This window comes from Elephantulus edwardii, unplaced genomic scaffold, assembly GCF_000299155.1.
Source record: "Elephantulus edwardii isolate Elephantulus edwardi_28Jun2011 unplaced genomic scaffold, EleEdw1.0 scaffold00130, whole genome shotgun sequence".
Lineage (NCBI taxonomy): Eukaryota > Metazoa > Chordata > Mammalia > Macroscelidea > Macroscelididae > Elephantulus > Elephantulus edwardii.
This window is the reverse complement of record NW_006399880.1, coordinates 570,596-577,056: the sequence shown is the minus strand read 5'-3', so window position 1 is coordinate 577,056 and position 6,461 is coordinate 570,596. Positions and strand designations below refer to the sequence as shown.

General features: G+C 43.5%; 1 pseudogene; it reads right to left on the bottom strand.

Moving 5' to 3' along the window:
• Positions 1-1,119: 1,119 nt before the first annotated feature.
• Positions 1,120-1,643, bottom strand: LOC102850476 (annotated as a pseudogene).
• Positions 1,644-6,461: the final 4,818 nt, after the last annotated feature.

The window sequence follows — 6,461 nt, the reverse complement described above, 5'->3', positions numbered from 1 at the left end:
TTTGTCTCTTGTTAATGTTTTCACCATCCTGTATTTGTAGCACATTTGGCACATGATTGATTCTACCCTGTGTCTCTGAAGCACTGACCCAAAAACTCTAACTAAACATGACTCTAGCAATTCCATCTCTATCCCTTTGATCTTTTTTTCTAAGAGTCAGAGTCATCTATATACAGGCCCACTGTTGTTATAGTTATATAGTTGTTATAGTCATAGTTGTTATAGTTATAGTTATTGTCCAGCTCTCTGATGTATAGCAAGTGATTGCAAAGACCATGGCTTGTATCAGGTGCACCTTAGTCTCCAGACTGACATCATTGCTCTTTAGTACTTTAGAGAGGTCTCTAACTACAGACTATTGCAATAAGTCTTTTAATTTCTTGGCTGCTGGTGACAAGAGTGTTGATTGTGGAGCCAGCCAAACTAAAACTATGAACAATATCAATCTCTTCACCATCCATCATGATGCTGCCAATCGGCCCAGTGGTGAGAATCTTTGTTTTCTTGATATTGAGCCTCAATCCATACAGAAGAATGCAGTCTCTGACTTTCCACAGCAAGCGCTTCAGGTCCTCCTCAGTTTCAGCAAGCAGGATTGTGTCATCTGCATAATGCAGATTATTGATGAGTCTTCCTCCAATCCTGATGCTACATTTTTACTCATAGAGCCCAGATTCCTGGATAATCTGTTCTGCATAAAGATTGAAAAGATATACTGATAGGCTACACCCCTGGCGTACATGTCATTACGTATTTGGATATTATGGCAGTGGCCATCATTTACTTATTGCATAGTTTGTGTCAGAGGCAGCACTAAAGGCTTCACTTAAATAGCTGCAAAACCAGGAATGTTGTTGTTAGGTACCATTAAGGTGACTGGACACACAGAAACTTTGTGAACAATAGCTCTGAACCTTGTCCTATTCTGTACCAACTTCAGGATCTTGATATGCTCAAGCCCATTGTTAAAGTCTTTGTGTCAATTATTCTTGTGGGAGGAGTGGTCACCTCTCTTTTTTTGACCCTCCACCTTTCCCAACATGTCTTTTTTTTTTTTTAAACAGTTTTTTATTGGGAAACATTTGGGTATGCCCTTCCCACCCCCAGGGAATGTCCATTCTAATCTTCCTGGGGTGCTTTTTAAATTTTTTTCTTTTTCCTAGTGCTCTTGTTGACGGCCTCCTCAGGTCCACTGCTGAAAGGCTCCTCCTTAGAAAGCTTCTTCTTTTTCTTTGGGACACTGTTTGCAACCTCTTCAGGGTCTTCTGGTTCCTCTCTGGAGGAAGATTTCTTCCTCTTTGGGACTTTTGCATTGACAGTTGGCTCTTCAAAGTCACTGTTGACCAATTCCTTGGACAGAGATTTCTTTTTCTTGGGTTGGGTTTAGGGAGAGCAGAGCTGGACTGATCTTCCATTCTGTTCTCCTGTGGAGCCTCCTTGGGCATTTTCTTTTTCTTCTTTTTGGGTTTTTCTTTGGTTTCCTCACATTCCTGATCTTCAAGAGTGCCATTGTTTTCTGAGGATGCAAGTACATGCGCAGCCAGTCGTTTCTTCTCCTTCTTCAAGTGCTTTTCCTCCTTTTTCTCCAGCTTCTTGGTAATCTCAACAGCCACTTCTTCTGCCTGAACCATGGTTTCTTTCATGACGTCTAAGTTTTCCCGTGGAATCTCTCCAGTCTCATAGAAGGAGAGTCGCTCCTCAACTTGCTCGCAAAGCTTTTCCCCAAATACACTCTAGGCACCTCGGAGAAGCAGTCAATTCGCAGTCAATTCGTGAGGCAATGCTGCATTTGTTTGCCAGGTATCGGGAGATGTGGCCTTTGTTCTTAGCAGCTGCTAGGCCAATGAAGGTGGAGTGGAAAATGAGTCCATATTTGGGAGTGTTTCCTCTTGTCTTCAAAGCTCTGGAAGCTCGGTCCCTTTTTTGCTGGGCCCTGGGAATCACTCAGACACCTGGACCAACATGTCTTTTTCCAAAGTCTTGCTCCTCCTACAACATGTCCAAACTATGTGAGACAAAGTTTCACCATCCTTGCCTTTAAGGAGTACTTTGGTTACAACTTCCTCAAAGATGGGCTTGTTTGTTCTTTTGACAGTCCATGGAATGTCAGCTTTCTTCTCCAACACTACAATTCAAAAGAGTTTATTCTTTTTATGTAATCTTAATTCATCATCTAATTTCAGAGGCATACAAAGTGATTGAAAATACTATGGCTAATATTTACTAATGCTTATTATTAATTCACTTACTGTAGTCAAGTCAGAAGCAACTCATAGCTGACCCTGCAGTAACACAACTGCCTATGGACTATGCTACCACTTGTTGTAGTTGTGGAGCACTGTCAAGTGAGAATTGACCCATAGCTGACCCTCTTGTGGGTTTTCAGAGGGAGTAAATTCAATCACATGGATTTGAACCACTTGCCTTTGGGTTGGTAGCATTACTCCTTACCAGTAGGTCATCAGAGTTGCCTACGCTACCAGAGTTCCCTTAATTTTATGCTAGATTTTGTTTTAAACACATCAAATAAACATTAAATCATCAAATCCTCACAGTTACCATTTAGAGTTGGTACTATCATTAATATTTTACAAATAATAAAACTGAAGTACAAAGAAGCGATTTCTCCAAGGTCACAAGGCTAGTAAATAGAAGAATGGGGCCTAAACTCACATCATTTGAGTACAGGGAATTCTGATTGTGCAGGATATACTGCTAAGCCATGGGCTCAGACCCTTTCTGTTTGAATACCCCAACCTCTGTGCTGGAGAAGGATGGCGAATATCCTCCCATGCAATTTACAGGCATACAAATCCAATGGAAGATCCGCTAAGAGTTGATTTGGACCCAATGGCAGTGAGAGAGTAAATGTGACTATAAAGTCTTCACTTTTAACCACTGCATAATACTGACTCTTGTGTTTTTCAAGTTATCATTCTCTGTGAGGTATTTAACATTTAATTGCCCTGATAATGCAAATGAAGAAGCATAGCCTTTGAGAGGGTGAGCAATTTGCTTTGGATCACACCCTTCCAGTAAGGAATTAACTTAGGTTTGAGTGAAGGTCTGTGGGTGGTGCAGATGGTTTGATTTTGCTGCTAATGTAAAGGTAGGCAGTTGGAACCCAGTCAGCCTGCTGTGGATGAAAGGCCTGACTCTGGGCTTTCATGTGGATCACTGCGAAAAAGAGAGCTGTATGGAGCAGTTCTGTGTCAGGTAGCTTCTCCATGAATTGAACGGCTTACGGATGACTCTGGGGCCTCTATCATGTTCACTGGTCAGATGAGTCTCAGAGAAGAAAATTATCCTGCTCAAGGTCACATAGCTCTCTGAATTTCTTTCTCCCATTGCTGGTCTTTCGTCTGTTCCTCAACCTCTGTTTCCAAAGAATGACAACTTTGGAGCTTTGAGAGACATGGTAATTTGTATTGCATAAAAAACATCACAACTTGGATTCCTACTCAGGTATAAGGAGTGGCTATGAGATTTCTCTTTTTGGAAAGCAGCTTTTGATAAAAGGAGGAGAGATCAACATGAAGACACCGCATTCCGGGTGAAAGTTGAAGGTGTGATGGATAGTGGAGAGTTTACGCAGAAAGCGGAGGCTGAAGCTATTGACGTCAAAACTCCAGCAATACAATTTTAACTGGATACTGGCTCTCTTTAATGCACACCTTTTCTGCATTGAATCAATTTTCTCCCTGTAAATTTGGGTTTCCTGCAGCACAGCTACATTTCCAACCAAACATCATTGCCAAGAGTCCAGTTTTCATCAGAAAAGCGGGGGTGGGAGTGGGGAGGGGTGAATCTCACCACCTCTTAGCGGGGGCTATCGAGCAGCCACATCCCAATGCGGAGACAGGCACGCTCGTGCGTGGGAGAGACATGTGGCTTGGGTGACTCCTAGGATACTGCGGATGGAAGATGCTGGGTAGAGGTTGGGGTCAAATGGAGATCCAAGACCCTTGAACCCCATCTGCCACCCCCACTGCCTCCTCCAAGCCTTGCTTGGCAGTCCTGGAGCCGTTGGTCCAGACGGAAGAGTGAGCTCGGCACTGATGCTCCTGGCGATGGGAACAAGCGCATGAATTGGGAGGGGGAGTCGAGAGAGGACAGACGCAATGCAGAGGCTGCTGAGGCAGTCCTCTGGGCGCACATGCTGGGGGCGGAGGAAGGTGGAACAGAAAGGGTGGGTGACCTTTCCGGGACTGGAAAGCTGTTCAGTAATGGCAATCTTTCAACCTTTCTTTTATGGGGTAGGAGACAGATGGAGGTGAACAGAGCTGTTACACCCATAGAGCTGGGGCATCAAGAGTGAGGCAGAGGTCAAGGATCAAGCAAGAACTGGAAGTGTTGAGAAATGGGTGGCCTCCATGACTTGGGCTATTCGAGCATTTTCCAATCACCATAGAGACCCTGAGGTATTTTCGACCAGAGAGGGGGGCGGAGGGAAAACAGGTCCTTTATGTTTGGCAGCTGGGAAAATACAGCAAGAAACTAAGGACTAAATTTGGAGTTTACTGCTGCACTGTGCTGCACTAATTTGCGCTGTGACCTATGTGAATCCCATCCCATCCCTGGGGTCATCTGTGATGGGAGGACACTAACTGCGTGGCCTCCCTTGCAGGGTGGACACAGAGATCAAGGGAAGAACAGACAGAAATTTGCCCCAGCATCACTAGCCTGGCAATCTCATACCCTGCTCTCTCTGCAATGCTGTCTAGGGACTAATAGTGAGGGCTGGGAGATCAAAAGACCCCTTGCAATACATTGTCTCCCGTTACGAGATACGCGTGAGAGGTGTTATTAATCCTGTTGGTAACGACATACAGTATCTGAGCGAGTTGCACATGTTCACAAGTGTGATACAATTCTTTATAGAATATAAGTCTTTTGTATCTATTACACAATTTTGCAATCTTAAAATCTTGAATGAAATCACCAGTTGGTTTAATTCTGACTCATGGCTACCCCATAAATATCAGTACACAATTGCTTCCTAGGATTTTCTTTATTTTATGACATTATATTTTTTTGGTGCCAGAACTATGTAGCAGAACATATACTGGTTTTACAATTTTTGCATATACAACTTATGACACAGATCACAATCTTCAAGGTATGCAATCATTCTCACACTCCTGAATTGTTCCTCCTCCATTAACATAAACTAAGGCTCCTATTTAATGTTTCTAATTTTTATTGTCAATTTGGTCTCCTAGAGACAGTTCTTGAAAGAGTACAAAGATCAAGGCATACTCTTTCACTAGTTAAGCTAAAATATTGTTGGTCTTAAGAAGATGTCAAGAGATATTTTTAGTTTAAGTTTTATCTCAGGGTAATAATTTCAGAGTACATCCAATCTCCCTGAGTCCAAAAAAAAGTATGGATTCCATGATAATTAAAAGAGTTTCCCCTCCTCACCCCACCTCTTATACCTTTTGATCAGGATTCTTCTACAGAATTTTCGATTAAAATGTTCAGCAATGGAAGTCTAGCACCATCTGGTCTATGAAAAAGGAGACAGTTGCTCATGAAGGCAATTAGTCATACACTTCATTTCCTTCTCCTATTCCCCACTATTCTCCTTCCTCTATTGCTGAAGACAAATGCTGTTTTTAGGTGCCTTCAAGTAGACTCCAAGCCATATCCAGCCCATGCACTGATTGAAGCTGATTGAAACTTTGCCAGTTCTGGGCCATCTTCAGAGTCTTTGTCTATTGGTGCAGTTACCAGCAGCCAGGAAATGAAAAGACGAATTGCGTTGGGAAAGTCTGCTATCAGAGACCTCTCCAAGGTACTGAGGAACAACAATGTCAACTGAAGACTAAGATGCGCTTGAGACAGGCCCTGGCCTTTGCCATTACTTGCTACGCATCAGAGAGCTCTCTGAACAATGACTAGGGATGATAGAAGGAGAGTTGATGCCTTTGAGCTTTGGTACTGGAGAAGAGTATTGAGACTGCTAGGAGAATGAACAGGTTTGTCCTAGAGAGGGTGAAACCAGGCTGCTCCTTGGAGGCAAGGACCCTGAAGCTTTGTCTGATATATTTTGGACATGTTGCAAGGAGGGACCAGTCCTTGGAGAGAGATGTCATTCTTGGGAGGGTGGAGGGACAGCACAGGAGAGGAAGACCCTCGACGAAATGGATTGATTCAGTCACTGGGGTAATGGGGATAGGCATGTCAGAGACAGTGAGATTAGCAAGGGATAGAGCAGGGTTTAGGACTGTGTACATAGGGTCGCTATGAATCAGAAGCGACTTGATGACACTTAACAACAACAACCATCTTTGAGGGTCTTCTCCTTCCCGTACCCTCTGTCCTTACAAACATGATAGGGAGTGTTGTTGTTGTTGTTATGTGCCGTCGAGTCGTTTCCGACTCATAGCAACCCTATGCACAACAGCCCTAAACCCTGCTCTATCCTGCGCCAACCGCACCACCGCTGACACACCCAT